Genomic DNA, 24,793 nt, shown 5'->3' on the forward strand with positions numbered 1-24,793 from the left:
TTTCTTTCTTTCTTTCTTTCTTTCTTTCTTTCTTTCTTTCTTTCTTTTTCTTTCTTTCTTTTTGTTCTTTCTTTCGTTCTTTCTTTCGTTCTTTCTTTCTTTCCTTCCTTCCTTCCTTCTTTCCTTCCTTTCTTTCTCTCTGTCTCTTTCGTTCTTTCTTTTTTTCTTTTGCCCTTTAAGTCATAGAATCATAGAATATCTTGAGTTGGAAGGGACCCACAAGGATCATCGAGTCCAACTCCTGGCTCCACAAAGGACAACCCAAAAATCAGACTACATGTCTGGCAGTGTCGCCCACATGCTTCTTGAACTCTCGCAGGCTCAGTGCTGTGACCACTGCCCTGGGGAGCCTGTCCCAGTGCCCAACCACCCTCTGGGTGCAGAACCTTTCCCTAACCCCCACCCTGACCCTCCCCTGTCCCAGCTCCATGCCGTTCCCTCGGGTCCTGTCGCTGTCCCCAGAGAGCAGAGCTCAGCGCCTGCCCCTCCGCTCCCCTCGTGAGGGAGCTGCAGGCCGCCATGAGGCCTCCCCTCAGCCTGTTCTGCTCTGGGCTGAGCAAACCAAGGGACCAAGATGTTAGATTGATTATGTTTTTTTTTTTTTTTTTTTTTTTTTTTTTTTTTTTTTCCTGACTATTCTATCTTACATTATTTTGCTTAATCCTCTGTAAAATACTCGGTTATGTTATAAACAGCAAAGGAAGATCATTTGATAACTCTAAACAAGTAGCTACACAGGATACTTCAGTGAGTGTTTCTGAAACCCAGTCCCGATTAATCCTGTGATGGTCTTCATGAATCAACACAGTGGAAATACCAAACGCTTTCTTAAAAACATAAAATTGACAACATTTATCTGCCCAAAATATAAAGCAAAATGTTGCAGTGAAGAGTATGTCACAGGTACTAAAACCAGAGAACAGCTTGTGGGGGGTTGCTAGCTGAACATTTGGAAACAATCAGTTCTGCTCCTTTTCTGTATTTGCATTTCAAACAGCACAGTAACACAACTGACAATAATAATTCATGAAAGCTAACACGTGACTTTTAAGAATAATAATACAAAGGCAAAACAAAATTAAAAGACAATATGCAAGATGTTAAATATGGAAGGCATCTGTTGGGATTTGTTAGTATTATTTAAAAGAGAAAGTTCCCCAAAGTCAGGATGTTTAGACATAAGGTGAATGAAGAGAAAAGCTACTCACTACTTCCAGCAGCCAATAGCTGAAGAACCTTAAATCACAGAATCACAGGATCATCTAGGTTGGAAGAGACCTCCAAGATCACTGAGTCCAACCTCTGACCTAACACTAACAAGTCCTCCACTAAACCATATCCCTAAGCTCTACATCTAAACGTCTTTTAAAGACCTCCAGGGATGGTGACTCAACCACTTCCCTGGGCAGCCTATTCCAGTGTCTAACAACCCGTTCAGTAAAGAAGTTCTTCCTAATATCCAACCTAAACCTCCCCTGGCACAACTTTAGCCCATTCCCCCTCGTCCTGTCACCAGGCACGTGGGAGAACAGGCCAACCCCCACCTCGCTACAGCCTCCCTTCAGGTACCTGTAGAGTGCAATAAGGTCACCCCTGAGCCTCCTCTTCTCCAGGCTAAACAGTCCCAGCTCCCTCAGCCGCTCCTCGTAAGACTCCAGACCCTTCACCAGCTTCATAGCCTTTCTCTGGACTCGCTCGAGCACCTCCATGTCCTTCTTGTAGCGAGGGGCCCAAAACTGAACGCAGTACTCGAGGTGTGGCCTCACCTACTGGCTAGTGACTTTTAGCCATTTGGGCAAATGGGAGAAATATATAGAAAATTCTCTAATGTAAATCCGAACTTCACCTTCTTTGTCAGCTGCTGGCTAGCTGGGTTGCCTTTGCATGATCTTTGACATATCTTTGACTATCTTTGACATAGATTACCAGACTCTTCTGCCTTTATCTATGAGTGTGAGGAGTGGATGGGGCATGAGAGAAGACCAATTAAATATATATATATATATTTGAGAGAAGTTGAAAGAAGAGGCAGAGAAGAAAATCTGAGAGGGAGAAATGGGCTATGGAAACAGAAAAGAGAGGGAGTAGACAGCTTGTAATGAGAGAAAAAGGAGGCTTAGGAAGATATGAGAGAGGGGATAAATGGTAAAGCAGGTGACAAGAAAGTACTGAAAACAATGTAAGAAAATAGACCAGAAATGAAGGAAACTGTATACAGAGGAGAGCTGTAGAAGAGAAAAAGTCACTGAAAAATAAAGACAGTTATAATCCTTGAATAACGCTGAATTTAGAGCTGTAACCTACAACACTCTGTGGTGTTTTCAAAAGATGAAGGATGTGCTCGACCTAATAATACTTAATACTAGAACTAGTGGGCTTGTGATAAACATTAAAGACCAGTCGTCTCTCTCTTTCTTCCCCCCCCACCTTCTACAGGAAAAACAGCTCTCCAACAACGTAAAGCAGAATGCTGTTGTGAAATCTCTCTTCAGAGTCCAACACTCTTCTATGCAATATTGAACTCAATTAGGTTTAAATGGAATTATGTCCTGTCTATATTTGACAGTACAGAGTGGGGAAGATACTGAGCTATTTGCAACTGAAATACAAAACATTACTTTCATCACGCAACAGCTCCTTTTGGGGGCAGGTTGCTCGACTACAGGGGTGTTTTCCATGTGAATAGATGAAACTATTTTTTTTCTTATCAAACCTCTGAAAGTGCTAGTCAGAATGAAGAAAGCCAATGAGAGAAATCTGTGCAAAAACTGTTCTTCTCACAATTAATAAATAAATTAGATTTAATTATAAATTATTAATCTCAAGCATGACTCCCCCATGTGAGCATCACGAAGACTTTCTTTGTTGTAGTTTGCAGGGGACTTTGCTCAAGTTTCCAGACATTAGCATATATTTGTAATGCAAAATCCAAGGAATGGTATTTTTGCAAGAAGCACCACAATCTTACATGTTGCTTCAGTAACTCAAAATGATTCCAGATAACTTTAATCATGCGTAACTCAATTATTAAAGAAAGTTTTCCTGTCACAGCACATCTGCTTACAGAGATCCTGAAGAACATCACTTTAAGGAGCTGACACAACTGCCAATTTGTGTGAATATAAACATTTGGGCTTGTGACAGATGTTCCCTAGAGCTAAAACAGTTTAGAATAAACGAGAAGTGGAAGATGTAGGAAAAGTAGAAACATGAATACAACTTGCAGTGGTGGTCTATCCACCACATTTAGAGCAATATGAAATGATAGGTTGCTTTACGCATAGTAATCACATTCTGTCCACAAAGGTATTTATCCTTAAAACAGACAAAACTATCCTATGTTTAAAGCAGAGCTTTATGCAGGACCCAGAAACAAAGCAGGCATTTTATTATTTTCAGTGTCCTAGGAGACACAGAACACTAGTGGAAAAGGAAAGAAAGTATCTACTCCATTTTGCAAAAGGACTTGCTTTATTTTTAAGTAACAATGCTGGTATTCAACATCATCCTATCTCATGACCATCAGCAGGAACCATTAACCTTCCCTCAACCCCCAAGCATGGTGTTTGTCAAGGGTGCACACGTATTTCTTCTACCACTTCCTACTGGCAGGTAGGCACTAAATTCACTTTGAAGCTAACAAAGATAGCTTGGTTGCATATATATATGACAAGGCATAGGAATATTATAAAAACTTTTACTTCACTACTTTTAAAAATATTTTACAGGTAGAGTCAAATCTTTCTCCACTTCTCCAGAACTTATTTATAAAACAGTCATCAGAAGGGAGCAACAGAATTGAATTTATGCAGGTAAAGCATCTGGGATAGGTATTTCATTCAACCTCGATATTCTACAACATTCCTACACATAACACACATCCTCATGAGAAAGCATTTCTCTTCTCTCTTTCCTCCTAACTGGCAATATCCCAGAGCACAGGTGGTCTCTGAATCCCCTTGCTATCAATTACGCTTTGTCAACATCCTAACCACCTAGGAGCAGTAGCCCAATTTTATTGCACAGACATCCTTGAAAATATAAACAGACACTGGGACCTTGCAGCCAATTTATTCTTTTCGCTAATTAATCATTTCCTAACAAGAGCTATCACTTCTAATTCTTTGGGAACGCCAGTTGTGGCTGGAGGGACCCAGCCTCGGCGGTGGGAACCCACCACTGCTGCTGCCAAGCCATGACCCCATACAGGGCCGGTAGTGATGTGGGCACCCATTGCAGCACCTGCCAGAAACCTTTCAATGAATTCAAGCCAAAGGGCTCCAAAAAGCTTTCTGTCAAAAGAACAAGCACTCACAGGCTTCTCTCCATCTGTCCAAGAGTGGGAAAATGCAGGGGACAAAGGCACACCCATACTCCAGTGTCCATTTCCACAAGAGGACATACAGTTAAGTTGGAGGCAACCCAGATAATTGTTTCAGTGCTCTTTGCATCATTTGGACCGTCATGGAGAAGAATGTGAGAAGACACAAAATGAAAATCTATTTTCTTCTTTGAAGCACACGTCTCTACAACCACACATCACCAACCTATTACAGTACGTAGGAGCACAGAGAAAACATACAAGACAGCTTTGTGAACACTGCTTAAAGAAACTTTAAAAGCAAATAAAAAAATAAAGTTCCATTAAAATTCCATTTAATGTAGGGCCTTTTATCTTTGCTTTTTTTTTTTTTTTTTCTTCCCAAACATACAATAAACACAGTGTACACTTCCAAACCTAAGCAACATGGAAGCTTTCTTCTGATTGACTACATCCCTTTTATTGCCATTTGGTCCTTACTCTAATCCTTTCACTTCTGCACTGCAGCTTTACATCTCGTAAAATCTTAACAATAAATTAAAGGACACATCACCAAACCCACAAAACTATTCAGTCAAGATTTTCAACTTGTGTTTTTTACAAAGTAGGCCATTTTAATAAGTCCCCTTAAAAGACATGTATAAACAACAACAGCAAGTGAAGATGCATTTTAACATAATGAGATTAGAAAGGGAGAATATGGAATGACATATTTCTTTCAAGAAGGCTGGGGGGAAGACGTTCTTTTTTAAAATTGTAAGTCATTTCAGGCTACAGTAAAAGGTTTACCAAAGGAGTTAACTTGGAAAGCAATGAGCATGTAAAAATAAGGAGGCTGTAACTAAAAACATTTTTTGATCCTAATTATACCATTTGCTACCATGAAAATGGGACACTAGCTTTGCAAGTGTGCAATTTCACATGTCAAGGAAGCATCCTCATTACTAAATGGCATGAAGAATTTTATTCAAACTCTAAATTACAGGTGCAAACATTAAAGTGTTTTGTCAAACTATCCAATGTTTAAAGCTGCATGTGATCACAAATTAGCAAGCAGTCCTTTTTCTATTAAAACTACACAAGTTATTATTTTAAAGTTCAAAGCAATAAACCTTTCATTTTGGGGAACAGTGCTTCAAAAAGGATAAAATTAGAGAAATTTTTGAGCCTCACCAGGTCTTGCCTAGCATTTCTCACTCATTTTAAAAATTCACTCACACATATCCTCTGTTTCATATCATAATAATACAGAGCTGCAGTTTTGAAAGACAAAACGAGTATGTTAGCTTATACTCCTTCTATTTCGTTACTGTTTTTCAATTTCCATTGTTTTTTTTTTTTGGAACAGTAAGTGGTGAAATTCAAAGATAAATATAGGGCATGCTACAACCATTCTCACCCAGCATTCATTCCCCCATACCATCCGTCCCAGCCCTCATAAGCCTGCCCCTCTGAAGGAAGGCAGCTATAAAACCTGGTTTTGCATTCCTATACTGAGGGCATGAATTAGAGAATTTGATTTGATTTTTTTACCTTTTTGCATCTTTTTTTTTTAACATCTCCCAACACATTCTAATGATGGCTTTCCCAAAATGAAATCAAAGGAATCTCTGGGTTATCTTCTATGCAAAATATACTAATATAAAGCACTCCAAGACAGAGTTAGAGTTGAACCACAGTGAACCACAGTGAACCACAGTGAACCACAGAGAATGCTATAAGAAGCTTTTAAATCTCTCATTTTTGTATTATCAGAACTTCAAAATGTGTTTTCAGATCTATTAGTCAACAAGTTTTGTTTCTGTGACCTTCAAGTCCATCAAGTCCAACTACCACCTAACACTACCAAGCCCACCACTAAAGCATGACCATGTCTCTCAGTGCCACATCCCTTAAATACCTCCAGGGATGGGGACTCCACCACTCCCCTGGACAGCCTGTTCCAATGCAAAAACCACCCCTTCTGTGAAGAATTTTTTCCTGATATCCAATTTAAACCTCCCTGGTGCAACTTGAGGCCACTTTCTTACATCCTATCACTTGTCACCTGAGAAAACAGACCATCACCCTCCTCACTGGAAAACAAAATTATTGGTTAGAAATATGAATGAGACAAAAATTAGCAAACTGGTTGCAAGGCAAAGGAAGCACAGTTTTACAGAGCAGTTTACAGCTTGGTACAGTGGCTTTTTCCAGCAAGGAGCATGCTCCACATCTAGTTATGGGGGAAGCACGATCCTTCTCCCAGCATCTTGATACAGCAGTCATAACACACACACAGTAAGAGCTCCTAGGCAATGCTGGGGCAAAAAGACCCCAAATTAGCTTCATATGTGTGCACAAAGTTGCAGAAAGTGGCTGTAGAGAGGTACTATGAGGTCTGCCCTGAGCAGAGTATGGGATGGCACAAGAGATAATACCATTGTATAGTATCTTGCTGCCTACTTTTCTTTAAGGACTACTAAAGACAGGACAAAGTACACGTAGAAAACTAAATAACCTCTTAACAATCTTGATCTGTTAAGTTATTAAAAAGATTGAAGATTGAGCTGTCTGTACCTTTACTGAAAGAAAATACTGGTATTAAAACGTGCTTAAATCTATCTGGGAAAAAAACATATAACTGCAGGAAACTAAGGTCAAAACCAGAATCACAATTTTATCAATAATATTGACTAAACACATGGGGAAAACAAAACCAAAAACAAGCAAAAACCACAAGGAAACTATTCAGCCCCTGATGGCTTCAGCCAATGAGATGCCAAAACAAACGCCTTACTTCAGTTCAGGGCAACCTGCTGAAATGCAACATCTCATGATACAGGGATGTCCAGAGAGATAACCTGAAGGTCTCTTTTGGCTTAAATTCCATTCACGTATGATTCATTATCACAACAGCCAGTCATTCAAAAGAAGGATGGAATCTCAAAATAGGATTTTCAAAGCATCCCTGTTTTCTTCAAATAAGCATTTCACCGAAATGTTCCGAAGTTGCTGCTGATATTCCGTCAGAAAATACAATCTTTCTTCCTGTGATTCATCAGCCCATTGCCACTTCAGGTGTATTTGTTTCCCACTCTTTGTTTTCATCTTTCCTTGAACTAAGTGAGAAAGCATGCCCTCTTTTCTTCTGAACATTTATTTTTTGTGACACCTGATTAGTGCTTTTTCAGAATATTTTAGCTTCACGTGTCAGGATAAATGTGTCAAAAACATCCTTTTACAAGGGAAAAAGCTATACTCTGATGTATATATACACATATACACTCTGCTAGATAAAAGGAAAACATTTGGAAACGTTTACTGCAATGCTGTAAACCTGTATGAAACCATCAGCTCAAACAAGTCACTGTCACCTTGTGGTTTTGAACAACAGCACCTAAGTAGAGCCTCAAGCCAGCACTCTTAAAACCGACAGGTGCTTGACGCACCTGAGGAAGTTCAGAGCCAAACCCTATTTTTTTCTGATCACTGCCAAGCAAAAATTTGAAATGAACATCAGAAAAAGAGTTTGGGGTTATTAGCTAGATCCTGAGATGTGGAAAACATTCTGGAGCATTTGCAAGTATGCCTGGTCAACTACAGCTTGCAGAAACACGCACAGTCACTGCAGGGTCTTGAAATCACTAGCAGTTAGTGTAGATAACTACCAAACAGACTGGTAAAAATAGCAGAATTTGGGGGTACCACCTTATCATTGGTGGTAAAGTGTTATCTCCATTTATGCTCACGGAGCTGCCCAAAACCATGGCACGTTGGTGAAGCCCTGATACCTTCACTCTGGGGGACAAGTTCAGGGACCTTGTTGCCCTTCCCTGGGTTTCCACTGCTGGCTGTTGAGGCACCTGGTAACCAAATGAAAATGGCACAGACACAGGTGAATGAACAGGAAAGTTTCCAAGCACCTGTAGCTAAAAGAAGGTAAATGCAAAGCCTGACAAAAATTATTTTATGATTATCATGGAAAACCCCTGAGCAAACCACAGTGAAGACATTGTCACTCTCTGCTATTGCAATGATATCAATCATCAATGTTTTTATGATAGCAAAAACAGTAAAAAAAATGCCATATATTCACTCAGTATGGACATTTTGACTCTAAGTAGACTTTCTTAGCAGTGACAAACTTCTAAAAAGTAAGGTGCATGCCTTCAGTTCAGACAAGAACCAAAGCACACAGTGTTTGCAAGAACTGACAATTTTTTTTTTCCTCTGTATTTTTTCTTGCAGACTGCAAAAAATGAGTTTGTATTAACTAAAACTTTTGGGACAGGATGATTCCCTTTTTAGAGAAAGAGTCCAAATACTAATCCATATTTTCAAACGCACTTCATATCACACCGAAGATGAATGCTATAACCTTTTCTCTATGGCACAGTGAGGTAAGCTTTGACAAACGAAACCTGCAAAACGTGGCTCCTGTCATTTCTCAGAATGTGTATCAGATACGGTTATGGCATCACAACCAGTAATTTATGCCAGTTACTTTGTCAGTCTACACCATAAAACATATCCTTTAACTTGAGAGCAAATGTCACTCCAAAGGAAGTGGACAAAAGAAATCCAAGTCTTTAGCCCAGATTGTTATATTTTTTTTCTCCTGTTTAAACTAGGCAATGAACTACTCTGATAAAAATATTGCTTCAAAACTTACAAAATGCTAAAAAATAAAGATTATGCTATACTCCAACTTCTAATAAACTTACCTAGTTATACTACAAAGCATTTCAAAAAGCATAGCCCTCCATGCTTATGGAGCACCAGAAGCTTGGCAAACTGCTCAGGAGATGAAAGAATAAAAAGAGGATACTCATGCAAAGCCTGCTCTAGCAGATACTTTTCTGTCCATCGCATACTTGTTCCAGCCCATTTATCCAGCAAATCTCACCCTCCTCTTGGTTTCTTACCCAATCACAGCCTTTTATTTCACCACTACCAACTAAATTCCATCCTCTTTCTTTTTTTTTTTTTTTCTTGCAGTTTCTCAAATCTCTCACTCAGCCAATGCCAGTCCCCTTGCACCAGCAATCCTGACAGGTCTCTCACAGGGGATTAAAAATAGTAGGTTTTGATAATCCAGACACAGCTTTTATGAAAATTCAAATCCAGCCGTTTCTCCCCTTACTGTCTGAGCATGTCATTACTGCATGGGAACAATGACAATGCGTTTAAAGCTTGCTGAACCTTGGTGCTCAACCCTCAAGCCTTGTACAGCTTGGAGAAGCTGTCATGCAGGAAAAGCATCAGCAAGACAGGATGATTCACATAGTGTCAGCAGGTTTTTGCAGGCACGTCTTTTAAGTCTGCTCTGATGCTCCCATTTGGGCTGATAGTAAGTACTTCCATGACCTTTCTTTGTCTTTAAATCCCATCATAGCTATAATCTAGATTTATTCTTTTCTTGAGAGAGGCGGGATGCAGGAGGTGGGTGGGGAGGCCACAATGGCTCACTGGGTGGCAGTGAGTGCTGGCATAGCCAGGCAGACCGAAAACGGAGTTACTGAACAGCTGACGGGGATAGCTGAATTTCCAGCTGCAGGTGAATCCAAGCAAGGGATGAGAAAGGGGCTAAAGAAGAGGGAAGGTCAGATACAAATGGCTTTGGGGTCTGTAGGATGGGAAAATACTACACTGGGAGGAAAGAGTGGGGTCTGGAGGAGGTGCAGTTTTAGGGATACAGCTTTGGAGAATTTGGGTGAGGATTTTGGAGAATTGTGGGTTGGTAACAATCGCTGTGGAAGAACTGGATGGAGTTACCACACGGTTCCCATTTATCCATCAACTTCAGCTACACGCTGAGGACTGCTCCTTGCCAAAGGACTGCTGAAAAGCACGAGTCTCTCCCCTCAACTTCCCCAGTCCCATGCCTTCCTCCAACTCTCCTTTTGGCTGTTGGTACCTGCACAATGCCCCTACCCACAACAACTGCCCTCTGGCTTACCCTACAGCAAAGGTCAAGTCTGACACAAAAGCTGGTCTGTAAAATGCAGCGTATGCAGATCGCCCAGGCAACTGCAAGACACTCAGAGAAGGAATCAGAGATTTTAGCTGTGAATATCTGACAGTATCAACATCACGGTCAAAGTCTGACAAAGCTAAAAGCAGGTAAAATAGGAGCTTGCAGGGAAAAAGCACCACTCTAACGACAGATTATAAGCCTTACTATTTTCAGGGCACACAGATCATCTTGAAGCATCACTGAGCGTGTAAATCTTGAATATATACCTGGTATGTCAGTCAACACTTTTAAGAGTTTCCATTACTTGCTAGTGTCCCTTTAATCTGAACGTGTGAAGAACAATCTCAGCTGCCTATGTTATGAATAAACAATACAGACTAACACAGAACAGACTTTTTGATGAAAAAGAGGTCATGGTGCTCCTGCAAAAGGGACATTTTCAGATTCCGTCCGTAACATTTCTTTGCATGCTAACACTTGCATTATTCATTCAAATGGCTTTCAAAGTTCATAAAAGCCTATTCAGAGACAACATGAAAATCTTGCTGGGGAGCTGCACCTTAAAAATACAAATGGTTTGACACTGTCAGTTCAATTTTCAAGAACTCAGAAGAAAGAGTGTGAAGCATGGGGCAGAATTACTCACAAGGCTGGCTTCTCTGCAGAATGCCATGCAGCTGTCTTTGTGCAAACCCTGTATTTGATTCACTTTCTGCTAAAAGTAACTAATATTAGAGGTATTAGCTGGAGACGGACAGTTTTGTAAAAGGTATGTTTCAGATTTAAAAAAAAAAAAAATACCACCAACAAAAAAAAAGTGTTTCACACGTGTGAATGGGAAAACATACAAAGAAAATCTGGGAAGGCCCCTGTGGGTCTAGGCAAGGAGCTGAGGGTGAGGCAGCAAGCCACTGGCTGGCTGTGTATGGTGATGTCAGGAGTGAGCACAGACTGCAAGGGCAGCTTTCAGAAATACTAAAAGGAGCAAAAGCTGTAAGAAACAGCAGGAAACAAGGCATTACCTGACATGATTAAGATATTAGAAATAACAAAGATTATCCTAGTGCTGTGATGCTCGAGGTTACAGAAATGCAGACTGTGTCACTGAACGTAACTACCAAAAGGAACTTAGAAGGTACGTCAGGAAATTTAGTTTTGGAGGAAATAGAGAAGAACAGCTGGGTATATCAAAAGGGACATGCAGGCAAAACTAGAAGTTGCAAGTTGGAAGTAGACAAGGAGGTACTACAGGGGAAAGCCAGGAAAGAAACCATGTCACTGGGTCCAGCAGCAGGATGCGTCTGGGGTTCTTGAAACACAAGGGAGCAGGATAGGAAAGATTTCCAAAGGGAATTCAGTTCAAGGGACACAGACAGAGAAATGGTAGCATATCTGGAGTTTTAAAAGGAGGGTTAGGCAGAAAGGGGAAGTGAAAGAAGAGGGCAAACCTTACAGTAAGCATAATCTAAAGTATTCAGTGAAATCTGAGAAACAGATGAGAAACAGGCCTCAGGGCTGAAAAAATCTTTAAAAACAGTAAAAAGTGGGTGTAGTCAGGGCAGTAGAGCTGCAACCAGTGTGTGGAGACCACCTTGAAATGAACAAGTAACAACTGCCGTGACATGGTATGAGGAGAACCATCTTCCCAATCTACTTTCTTGGCTTAGGCCTTCTTTAACAACCGCTCACGAGTCTTATGTCAATTATTGGTCAAAAGAGAAACACCAATAAATTCTCATTAAATGCAAAATACAAACATGAACTCAAACTGAGAAACCAGATGTTTTTATTTTTTTTTAATAGCTGTGGAAAGATAAAAGCTCCACAGAAAATTAAATATTATTATTTTTTTTTTAGTGAGCAAAGTAGAAGTAGTTTAAAATACCTGGGCAAAAAGGAAGAAAGAGAGACTCTGTCATTAGAAGAACACAACGAGAAGCAAAATTATTAATGGTTATCACACAGAGTCTGATAACCTTATCCTCTATAGAAATGCCTCCAAACTCTTCCTAGAAGCAGCTTCCTCACGGAACTTTTCATCTATAATCCCACTTTCTTGAGCCATTTTGAAATGGAGCCATACATCATTTTCCCCATCTACCTCATCTGTGTGATCTTTCAACTGGATCTGCGTGAGCAGGCCTTCAAACCAAAATGTACTTATTGGGTGGGGTTAGTGCTGTCAACCAGAACGGTTAAAGTCATGACAAAACCTGTGTGTATTCCAGGAATGGAGATAAAAAATGACGTGATGTGGACAGAAGGAACTTAAATCTATACCCTGTCTGACAGGTCTGTGCTCCTCTTGCTCAGTATCACCAACATCAGAGGAACTTTAGGTTGGCAATGGCATCAACTGCTCCTGAGAGCATGAGGTTCTCTGACGGGCTGTAGTACAAGCAACAATTTGAAAAGGCTATTTCCTTTTCAGTATGAAAGCTCAAGCAAACACTTAATGCTATTAGTTTCATATTTTAAGCCATTTTCTTAGAACCATTACATAGAAGATCCAGAGCAGAAGTCCTAAAAATGACATAAAGAGAAGGCATGCATAGTTTTAGCTCTTCATACAATTGAAATTAAGAGCCAAAAGTACTACAGCTCTACCTGTAGAGTCTGACCACTTTTGATGGCTCATCAAATTAGGCTGCTAAGACTACCAGTCGATGCACCAGAACTGCTGTACATGCCTGGGACAAACCTCGTGACCACCCAAACCATGCCGACCATACCTTGTGAGACTGCTTGCCAAGGAGAGAGTGTTATTAGCCAGGCTTGGCTCAAACAATTCACTGCCCACAAAGCTACTTTAATGTACTGTCTCTGCTAGGAAAAAAAAAAAACAAAAAAAAACACACACAGTAATCCAACAATACATTACGATACTTTCCCATCACTGCAGCAGTTCCCACCACAGGCAACACTTTGTCTCCAACAAAGAAGCCTCACATTCTGTGTCTGCAAAAAAACCTATCCATACTGTAGGGATGCCAAGAGGAACATCTGTGTGCTCAGAACTACACAAAACTGGCTTTTTGTGTGCGTGTGTGTGTGTGCGTATGTGTGTGTGCCCGTGTGAAAGAGCTGGGGGTGGGGAGCCCGCAGACAATAGCTCGTGTGACTGCCTGGTAAGGAAATGCTCTTTCATTCCCTTCCTCCTTCCTTTAATTTATTTTTTAATCTGAACAAGGGAGTCAAACAACCACAGCAGCTATCAACTATTTCTCCAAACCCAGGGAAAAGGGTTAAGTTTTTCCCACATTGCTGGTCTTAGCCTAGACTTATTTTCCCAAAAAAAGGATTTCGTTAACTCCTAAGCATATATAACTAATTTTAACTAAGTAATCTGAGGATTCTGGGTCCGCTTTTCCACCTAGCACAAATTATTATAGCTGTAATCCAGATCTCAATCATTAAATGCTTAAGTACACATAGTAAAATGCCTGCTACTGTATGGATGCATTCACATAAACAGTGAAATTTAGAAAGATGAAAAAATCAAAGACTACAGAAAGTATACGTAGCACTGCCTTTCTGAATGGGGCGTTGATCATTTGGAAAGCAAGCAGCACAAGAGAATGTGAGCCAGGAACCTGCACTGCAATGAAATCAGAGTTACAAAGCAATGGAAAGCCCAGCATAAGCAAGTGATTGTAGAATGATCCTCCATGCAGGGCAAAGTCCATTGCTTACAGGTGAGCATATTTTGTTTCAACAAATAGATGTTTCATCAGCTATTTAAATAATTCAACAAATCTTTGCTGACGGACTGAAATACGCTGTTTTCTTCTTCACTTTAGAAGTTGTCCCCCTGCTGGTGCTGAGGACATTTAAACATGTTCAAGTTCCAGGTTACAAGCTAAAATCAGAAGAAACCAGAAGTTGTTCTGGAGCTATGGTTACTAATGCTGTAACTCCTCCTCTTCCTCCTGCCTGTTCAACCAGTGTGGTGCAATCTCAGAGTCTGATGTGTATCAGAAACTCTGCCTCTTTCATGCCTCAACTTTAATGCCCGCATTGCCTCCTAAACTGGAAGCAAGTGGCCCAGGGAATCAATTAGCAGTGACTTGCCTGTTTCCCTAAATACCTGTAACTCTTTAACCAACGCTCTGAAATGACACCCCCCTCCCTATGGTGAAAATGGACACAGGAGGTGTAAATCTGGAGTGGTGCTCAGCCCTCCAATCTGCCTCCGAAACGCTCACCTGGCTGGGAATGTGTTCAAGCAGAGCGGGTGCATTTGTCATCACCGTGGCACATCAGCCCAAAAATACGTTTGCTGCTCATGGTGTGCAGCGTTCCCTACATGCACTTTCTCCGGAGGTGAAATTCAGTTGCAGGAGCTCCTACAACGTCTGTCTGTGGGCAAAGGGAGAAACCAGTTCCATGAGCTGGGAGAGACTTCCATGGCATTTTGCTCTGGATTTGGACACCAGCTCAGAACCTCTGCTTTAGGGGAATCAATACAGAGAGTGCTGAACTTGGCCACACAGACTGAGGTCTAGCAGGGCTCCCAGGCTGTGGAAGCCGCCCCAGCACCTTTATTGTGCAGATCCTGACTACTAAACCATGCAGATCCACTTCTCTGTGGTGCCAAGTAGTTGACTCTCAATATTAGGAGCTCTGAAGGGCATGGCAAGTGCCTGCTAAGGACAAGAAAGGTTTCAGTGAAAACTAGGACTCGTTTAGATAAAAAACAACTAAATAAGTGAATAAAGTTAGAGCATTTACTTCAGCTTAGTACTGGGAAAAAAAAAAAAAAAAAAAAGTTTCACCTCTTCTATGCATGAATAAGGGAAAAATATAAATATTTTAGAATAATCTCCATGCATATTCAGACAATGGATTTTAATTCCCATCTTACAGTTTTGAGTGAAACTAACTCATTTAAATGGTTATGAAAACAAGGTAAAGGTAGTTCAAGTCAGTCTGATGTAAGAAAGACATACATACATGTTTTGGAGAATTTTCCCATTTTTTTTTTCATTGGTATTACAAAATCCTCAATCCAGTTTGAGAGTGTGACTGTGGTGGGTTTGAGCAAATGTGCAGAAACGCCAAATGCTGAAATATTTGCAAACCAGTGCCAGAGTCCCCAGAAGTTTTGGTCCACATCACTGACATGCATAAGCTTACTGATTACTGACGTGCAAAGCCTTACTGAAGTCTAGGAAGGTTGTGGATGTGGTCTACCTAGGCTTCAGGAAGGCTTGTGACATCACCTCTCACAACATTCTCCTGAAGAAGCTGGCTGCTCAAGGCTTGAAAGGGTGTACGCTTTGTTGAGTTAAAAACTGGCTGGGTGGCCAGGCCCAGAGAGTTGTGGTGAATGGAGTCAAATCCAGCTGGAGGGCGGTCACTAATGGCATCCCCCAGCGCTCAGTACTGGGGCCAGTCCTCTTCAATTTCTTTATTGATGATCTGGACAAGGGGATGAGTGCACCCTCAGCAAGTTTGCAGACGACACCAAGTTAGGTGCGTGTGTCGATCTGCTCGAGGGTAGGAAGGCTCTGCAGGAGGATCTGGATAGGCTGGACCAATGGGCCGAGGCCAACGGTATGAAGTTCAACAAGGCCAAGTGCCGGGTCCTGCACCTGGGGCACAACAACCCCAAACAGAGCTACAGGCTGGAGAAAGAGAGACTGGAAAGCTGCCTGGTGGAAAGGGACCTGGGGGTTTTGGTCGATAGCTCGCTGAATACGAGCCAGTGGTCTGCTCAGGTGGCCAGAAAGACCAACAGCATCCTGGCTTGTATCAGAAATAGCGTGGTCAGCAGGACTAGGGAAGTAATTGTCTCCCTGTATGCAGCTCTGGTGAGGTCTCACCTCGAGTACTGTGTTCAGCTTTGGGCCACTCACTACAAGGACACCGAGGTGCTGGAGTGTGTCCAGAGAAGGGCTACGAAGCTACTGAGGGGTCTGGAGAACAAGTCATGAGGTGTGGCTGAGGGAGCTGGGGTTGTTTAGCTTGGAGAAAAGACGGCTCGGGGAGACCTTATTATACTTTACAATTACCTCAAGGGATGATTGTAGCGAGGTGTGGATTGGGCTCTTCTCCTAAGCACAAAGTGGTAAGATGAGGGGAAATGGCCTCAATTTGCACCAGGGGAGGTTTATGTTGGATATTAGGAGAAATTAGTGAGGTGATTGTCCCGCTCTACTCTGCGCTGGTGCGGCCTCACCTCGAGTACTGTGTGCAGTTCTGGGCACCACAGTATAAAAAGGACATTCAACTGTTGGAGAGTGTCCAGAGGAGGGCTACGAAGATGGTGAAAGGCCTGGAGGGGAAGACGTACGAAGAACGGCTGAGGTCACTGGGCCTGTTCAGCCTGGAGAAGAGGAGGCTGAGAGGAGACCTCATCACAGTCTACAACTTCCTCGTAAGGGGGTGTCGAGAGGCAGGAGACCTTTTCTCCATTAACACCAGTGACAGGACCCGCGGGAACGGGGTTAAGCTGAGGCAGGGGAAATTTAGGCTGGACGTCAGGAGGGGGTTCTTCACAGAGAGGGTGGTTGCACACTGGAACAGGCTCCCCAGGGAAGTGGTCACTGCACCGAGCCTGTCTGAATTTAAGAAGAGATTGGACTGTGCACTTAGTCACATGGTCTGAACTTTTGGGTAGACCTGTGCGGTGTCAAGAGTTGGACTTGATGATCCTTAAGGGTCCCTTCCAACTCAGGATATTCTATGATTCTATGAAATTTCTTTACTGAAAGGGTTGTGCAGCATTGGATCAGGCTGCCCAGGGATGTGGTTGAGTCACTGTCCCTGGAGGTCTTCAAGAGACACGAAGAAGTAGAACTTGGTAGCACTGTTTAGTGGTGGATTTGTCAGTACTGGGTTAAAGGTTGGACTAGGTGATCTTAGAGGTCTTTTCCAACCGGAACGATTCTATGACTGCTGTGGGACTACACATATAGTTGTGCTATATGCATGCACAAGTGATTGCTGAATTGGTGCTAAAAGCTTTTTTTTAAAAAAATTAAGAACAGACAGGACAAAATAAGGAGGTGATATCTCTCATCTGCTGTATTTTTTTTCAGGTTAATATCTCTTTTATGAATGTACCATTTTTCCACTACTTTTCCTCTAAACTTCAGGCAGTTAATCTGACTCTCACCATCTAACTTCCTTCACTGTCCCTTTCTTTTCCTTATCAGTATTTGTAAAAAACAGTCACCGAAAGTTTCTACAGTTGGTGTCATGAGACACGAGCATTCATTGTGAACATCTGCTCCTAGCTACTGCTCATAGCAGCTCCTAGAAGACTGCTCACCCCAGACTATTTCCTGCCCTAATGGAGTGAAGAAGGAGTGCTGTTAGATGCTGCCTCTATTCTTTCTGTCACCCATCACCAGTGTACATTTTACAACCAGTCCTTGATAATGCAAAAAATATCACAAACTCCTTAATTCATCACTGCAGTGCCTTTGTAGTCCCTCTAGGTCCTGACCTTTAAGCCCTACTGCCAAGCTGCTTCCTACTTCAGAAAGTCCACACCTCCTTTGTGTGCAGTAGTTCTGCAGGGGTCTGCACTCGATCCATCAGAAACTTATTTTCACTGCAGCTCTGAAAGATTATCTGTGAAATCATGGGAACAGACTTAAAGCCCACTCCGATGTTTTTCTTCTCTCTGTAAGATTTTCCACCAAACGTTTACTCTTATGTTCTCAAAAACATCAAAAAGGTATTTCAAGACTCCAAAGATTTAACCTACAAATACACGATATGCTTTTCTACAAAACCAGGAAAACACTCTGCAGCAAACTGAAATGGAATGGGTAGTTTAGTACACTCACCTTTAGTTTATGACAAATACGAATGAGTTTTGTATTTCAATAGTTTTGAAGTTTTTCAGGAATAGTAAGCCAGATACATCCTGCCGGTGAATTACTGCAGGCTCAGCAAAACAGAACATTTCTGAAAATATTTGCAAAGAGTCTTAAGCACATTCACCCATCACGCTTCCATACACTTCTCTAGGTCATGCACCCCTTGTTTTCAATTTCTAATCTTTCAGTCTTTCTTTTCCCAAGCTACCCTGAAAACCTGCTTAACTTATCACCCTCACACTCCTAGGAGCTGCTCTCCAGAGAGCTGCCGTGGAGGCTGTGCACGCTGTGGCTCTGTAGTGGTGCATCACTGCAACCACACTGAAGGAGAAGGCTGCATTCATTTGCAATCCTTACTTTTGTCCTGCCCTGTTAATAGCAGGGATCTTGAAGTCTGTGAGGCTAGGACCGCCTGGGTGCACTAACCCAGCATAAATCCAAGCTGCTTAATCCGACCCTTCCCCTTCACCCCCACCAGCTCCTGATGCCATCCTTGTGACAGCACACGCTCTCTGGCTGCCAACCAGGCCGGGGAACTGGATCTGTCTGAAAACTAATCAAAGCAAAAAAAAAGAAAAAAGAAGTCCGTTTTCTTCTGTATCAGCTCCCTGACAGAGCCCTAAAGGCAGCGTGCACCAGGGAGGTGGCAGTGCAAGCAGCTGAGGATAATGCCAACACGGATCCTACCTGCTTCTGCGCACAGCAGAAGACAATGCCATCAAAATGTTTTAGACCCATCTGTCCACTACGGAATGAGATCAAGAGGAATCATTTAGCTGGAAAATAGGGCAAAGGACAACAGGCTTTGCAGGTCTATCATATCAGAGGATTTTCTTTAAAGCAAATCAAAACCAATGGAGAAATCACAATTCCTAAGAATAAAAAGGATACCTGAAATGTTAGAAACTAGTCTCGCAGTAAAGGTAGCCTTCAGTTTAAATGCCAACTTTTTACTCAAGAATCAGTAATATTAACAAAACAAAGAATTGTTTTGTCTCAATCGATGTTCAAATAAGCTCAGTCATTGAAAAGGGAGCTACTTATCACTTCCATCTATCTCTGAATTCAGAGCTTGTGCTTACATTCGTTAGCAAGAGCAGGAGAGGTCTCAGGATTGCTTCTGCACCTTTTACTTCTTAATCTTTCCTTTCTCCCTCTCGTTCAAGAATTTCAGCTCCTACTATTGCTTACATTCTCCAGGAGTACGGTAAAACACAATTAATCACGATAACAAAATGCTATTCTCATTTGTGAGTAAAACTAATTGTAGTACAGTATTTCTTTTCCATCATCTTAGAAGGTGCCTTGCAGCTTTCCCACAGTATCGAGTTCCCGACACAAGCAAACACACACAGAGTGCCTAGGTGACAATTCATTCCAACCTAAACCACTTTTTCAAACAACCTTCTCCAAACAATGTATTATCTACATTTTAAATGGGGGGTGAAATTCTACCACTCTCTCCATAAAAAAAAGACAGGGAGGCTTATTGTGCTCAACAAAAGATTTAAGGAAAGTATTGACAGTACCAGCAATCTGTAATACTCTTGGGGTGGAAAGAATCGGTCTAGAAATTTTCTCACACTGAGAAAAAGAAAAAAACTACCCCTAAGCGATTTTTTTTCTATTAACATGTTAATCCCATTACAATATTTTATTAACTCTGGAAAAAAGAATTTATGTATGCATGTTAAAAGATCGTGCCCATAGTAAAACACTTAACAAGCTGATGGTGTTATAACAAGAAGGAATGATGAAAAAAGAGAAAAACAGGCATTCAGTCAGGCAGCTGTAATCAAAGAGGTCAAATTAAGTTTCGCCTATACCTGGGAATAAACTCCAATTACCTGGGTGATAAAACACCCACGCAGACCAGAGCACGATTCAGCACCACGGGGCAGGAACAGGTTGATGCTGTTTCAGGACGGATCTGCAGTACCTGCTCGGCAGTTGGGCACCTGCAGATGCTGAACCTGAGACCCGGGCCCACAGACAGCCTGCCTCCTTCCACAGAGACCGATGCTCAGCTCTGCTCCATCGCCATACAGCAGCGCACCGGCATCAACACCTTCAGCTGAACGCCATGTGCTTAGGAAGTTACGTGAACGACTACAAGGAACACAGAAGAAAGTGTGCTGCGGGAGGGGAAGTTGGGAAGTTATTTAACCCCAGGACTGATGGATGTGCACGACTAACGTGCAAAGAAAGTTAATTCGGATGAAAACCTTAAAATAGAACTTTTTGCTCAGGAATCATTTTGATACATGAGAAGTCAAGCTATTATCTGACTTACAGGATTTTAGCAACATACCACACCCACCAGTCACTAACACAGCAAACAAATGCAAAGAATGATGGCCTTGCTTCATCAGTTGCAGTAAAAAACAGAAAGAAACCACTAAACTTTTACAGCTCAGCTAGCACTGCAATTACTGTTAGATAGGACTTGGAAATCCCTGGCAGGGGACCTAGGTTTGTGTGTGCACTGGGCTTGCTGTGCCCCAAGAGCCATTCCTGCAGAGAAGAGAAGCAGCAGCAGGATTTGTGACTGTGTGCTGGGGATTAGCAGCCAGGTTCACCTCTGCACAGCTGGGGCGGCAGCAACCATAACCTTACGCTGCAAATGGGACATCCAAGGGGCTGCCCTTTGCTACGTGAACACTCAGTTCCCCATGCTCTTACACTCCAGATAATTATTTTGGTGTTTTTCTCCCATCTTTTCAAGGCATAACGCCCGTGTTCCACCCTTACTTAGGAAACCCAATTTGCTTTACAGGAGAAGACACCAGGGCAGCGTTCACTGGATGTATCATCACAGCTGGCAAGTCAAGGGCCCGCTCCTGCAAACCTTCTGAGAATCAGCCAGCTTCTTGATGCAAAAAGAACAATTCGTAACATTTGCATCATTTCATACTGCGGTATAAACACTCCGACTACAACCTACATTTTCTTTTATATTCAAATAAAACAGCTGCTAAAGTAACATCTGAAAATGGCATATAACACTAATATTTTAGTGGAAAAGTGTAAAAATTAATTTATATTCATTAAATAATTTAGTAGTCAAATTCTTATTTTCTTTTCATCATCTTGTGCTTGGGATGTTGCAAAAGAAATGTTTTGCACCAAGCTGTTCTGTGCAGTAACTGTGCAGGCTGTGCAGTAACATGGAGGTGAGTAGTAGTAATTCAAGCACAAGTAACTAAACTGCATCCCCAACAGCACTACAATCATCAGATTTCTCTGTGTAGCAGTACAATAGTCTTAAAAATGCCATCCTCCAACACAGGGTTGTGAAGCTGCTCCAATTCCAATGGCTGGAGTCTGTCACAGTAGGTGACAGAAAAAAGTTGCCTCTCAGTCAGTGATTTTCCTGCAATTTCAATACATCACCTGACTTTAATATCTCAATACTTTTTATGAAATGACTAATTGATACATTCAGCGATAATAAAATACTTTCCTACAGAGGCTCCCTTTCAGGAGTAATCTGTTTTGTGCATGTGTGCACATGCAAGCCGGCCACCAGGAGAGCAAGAACAGAATAAAATTAAATTATACTGTGTGTGTAGGCTTGCGCCAGATACTGCTGTACAATGGTAACACTGAATGTTCACACGTTCATGCTTTTATTCTTTTCACATTTTCTAGCTTAAACAGAAAATGAGAAGAAAAAAAAAAAAACAAACAAACAAAAAAAAAAAACAGAAAGCTGTAAGTAGCATATTCACTCTTCAGTGAGCAGACACTTCTCCTCAGAGCTTGTAAGAGAGAAGCAGGAAATTAGGGGAGAGAAGCTGAGAAGACAAATCACGAAGTTATTTGTTGTTAAATAGTGCAAGAGAATGGTGAGCCAGAAAATGCCTATTTACTCAAGTTACAGTTTAGCAAAGCCTGCTACTAAATTGTCTTGGAGATAAGGTGATTGACTGCCTCAGCTTCTTCCTACAATTATCTAACGCAAAGGAATGAGAGCTAAGAAAACGCGCAAAATGAACCTGAGGGAGCAGAACAAGTTTCTGGGTGCTTGCTTTATCAATATTTCACCCAAATGCTTCCCGTCTTGCTCCTAATTATTTCACGGTCATGTACAAAAGAAGTTGAGCAGATTATTTTGGGATTGAGGTATTGAGTATTTCTCACCCACCTGGGTCACTTATAAGGGAACATAAATTCTTGGAAAAAAAGACAGCATTTTATATGCTGTACGCAGAACTATTTATTTTGGGAATTTTGAATTGATGACTGGCACCTATCGCATTGGAAAGCAGGATTTTCTACTTTCCTTAAAGTGTCTCAAAATCAAGCCTCTTTACTGAACAGTTACTTTTTAAATGTTTGACCCAAATCAGAAGAACCAAAGCTTGAGTCCTACCTTTTGCGCTGAAGGAGGTCACCCCTGACAAATATTTACCTAACCTGTTTTTAAGAAACTTCTGTGAAGGAAAGGGTTTTTTAAACAGCCCCTAGGTAAGCCCTCTCAGAGTTTCACCATCCTAACAGCTGAATGTGTTCACCTAATATCTAAGATAATCGTCTAAGCTAATTGTCTAAACCAAGCCAACTTTTTTTCTTCTTCCTCCAGCAAAGATCAACAGATATGACAATCATTTCATATACTGGAAATGTTTCAAATACATGCATGAAATATTTTCACGCTGACATATTAAAAAAAATAGAATTAAATAGAAATACCTTAGATATTTAGATATTAACAGTTCCTTTAATACTTCGTTAATTCTGGTATTTTTGACAGGAAGGAAAGCTGTAAGGAAGTTAAAGTGGGAAAGACAAACTTTCAAAAGCTGAAGATGAAAACTACGGTTCTCCAATATTACCACTTCCGTCCCTTCAATATACATTAAAGTTTGATTCAACATCAGTGGTTCTACTGCTATAGGAGGCATAGCATAAAGCAGAAAATAGAGGCTAACTTTTCTAAATCCCAGCTCAGTTTTCTAATTCCCTTCTTCCCCTGAGAAAATCAGCAATATCACTAGCTGTTGCTCCTGGCTCTAGCAGAAATCACCCTGTGCAAACTCTGTTATCCGACACAAAAATGGTATTTGATTCCCTCAGCACGGAACCGATGACTGGCACATTAATAAAGGGACTGTGAAATGCAAAACATTCTTATTAATTCTTATCCAGAAGAAATAAACAAAAAAGAAGTCTAGAAATCACCACTTCTTCCTGACTTACTATCCATCCTTCTTCTCTGGGCAGAAGGAAATGAGTTTCTGCTGTCACAGCTCAGGTCTGGGAGAAAAGTCAGCAGGGACTAAAGGGTACTGAAAATACTGAGTGCTCTCTGAGGATGACCATGGCTCAGAAAACCTGATGTGTTTTTTTTTTGGATGGAACCCAAAGGTCCTCACCAGAAGTACCTCTCAAATCCCTGTGCACGTCCAGCCACATCTTAGCCTGGTCTTATCAAGCAAGTAGCACCGGGCACCTCCCTGATGAAGGCAACCCTTGTCAAATTGCAAGGTTTTGCCCTGAAGCAGGGCAGGATAACAACTTCATAAAAAAACACACAAAGCAACATATTTCTGGAAAAGTTTGAAACATTTCTACAACACAGAACATAAAATAAATGGCAGTCTCAAGGAAAAATGACAATGGATAATCCAATTCCAAGCATTCAAAACCTGACAGAATTTCGAACAACCAGAAACAGAAGATACAAAATAAAGCGTATGAGGCTGGATCACTTAGGTAGCATCACCATCGGTTTTGCCTACGTAGTATAAACAGATGTATTCATTTAGCAATTGCTTGCTAATATTGAACTTCTCTGAAGAATTGCTGTGCTATGGGAACAACTGCCCCACATCAAAAGAACCTCATTTGTACATCAAAGTAGAAATTATGCTCAATCATAATGCCAAATATTGTCTCTTTGTATTGCCACCTAGAAAACAACATAGGACAAACTTAATTTTTGGCCTGAAGACTTTTGAAAGGAGAAATCTTCACTGCAGCCGAAGAAATGAAAGAACACTTTCACTCTGCATATTACAAATATCACTGGAAAGAAGGGAAACTATTTTCAATTATACCATGCGAGGGCATGAAAAAGAGGAAGACTACTTCTTACATGTACTCCAAAACCCCTCAGCAACATCAAAGGAAAGTATGCCACGTTTCTCCAAGAGCTGTTTGTTTATACTCCTAGAGCAGCTCATGGTGCGTAGGCCTCCTGGGCACAAGGAGGAATACACTTCCATCAACACCAAGATCCTCTTAGGCTTTCCTATTTACCTTTCGAACACCTTTATCCCACTAGCCCTGTGTTGAAGCTTGAAATAGACTCAAGAAGTGCACACTGCTGTGCCACTGAAGTCCGATTTGCCCACTCACAACAGAATGTTAAATGTCTTTTTGCTCGCTTTCTCTCTGCTGCTTTCCTCTTTCAAGAACAGCGTTGGTGTTTCTCTGCAGAGTGTTGCTACTTCACTCAGCACTGGCTGCAAGGTCTGAGGTAGCTTAGTGGTGGGCTTTGCCATTTACCAACGATGGCACGGTTTGGTCACACACAGCACTTCCAGGCCTTATGTTACTTGAGAATTTGACAGGAGGAAGTTTCATACAGACAAGGCCTTCCAAAAACAGTCTGCTGTTGATGACCAGATCAAACACAGCAGAATGGAGCTTTCATCTCTCACAGGCTGCTCATAC

The 24,793-nt window shown here is 41.5% G+C and overlaps 1 protein-coding gene and 1 long non-coding RNA gene across 2 annotated transcripts in view; both read right to left on the reverse strand.

The window, feature by feature from the left end:
* The window catches only part of MRPS28 (mitochondrial ribosomal protein S28), an 86,091-nt gene that overhangs the window by 1,189 nt on the left and 60,109 nt on the right, over positions 1 to 24,793 (reverse strand). The window lies entirely within an intron of this gene.
* LOC118161847 lies at positions 626 to 6,507 on the reverse strand. The gene is made up of 2 exons (XR_004748193.1): positions 1,767 to 6,507; positions 626 to 1,236 (listed from the first exon to the last, which is right to left on the reverse strand). It is a non-coding gene; the product is annotated as an uncharacterized LOC118161847 (long non-coding RNA).

The sequence above is a fragment of the Oxyura jamaicensis genome, chromosome 2 (genome assembly GCF_011077185.1).
Source record: "Oxyura jamaicensis isolate SHBP4307 breed ruddy duck chromosome 2, BPBGC_Ojam_1.0, whole genome shotgun sequence".
Lineage (NCBI taxonomy): Eukaryota > Metazoa > Chordata > Aves > Anseriformes > Anatidae > Oxyura > Oxyura jamaicensis.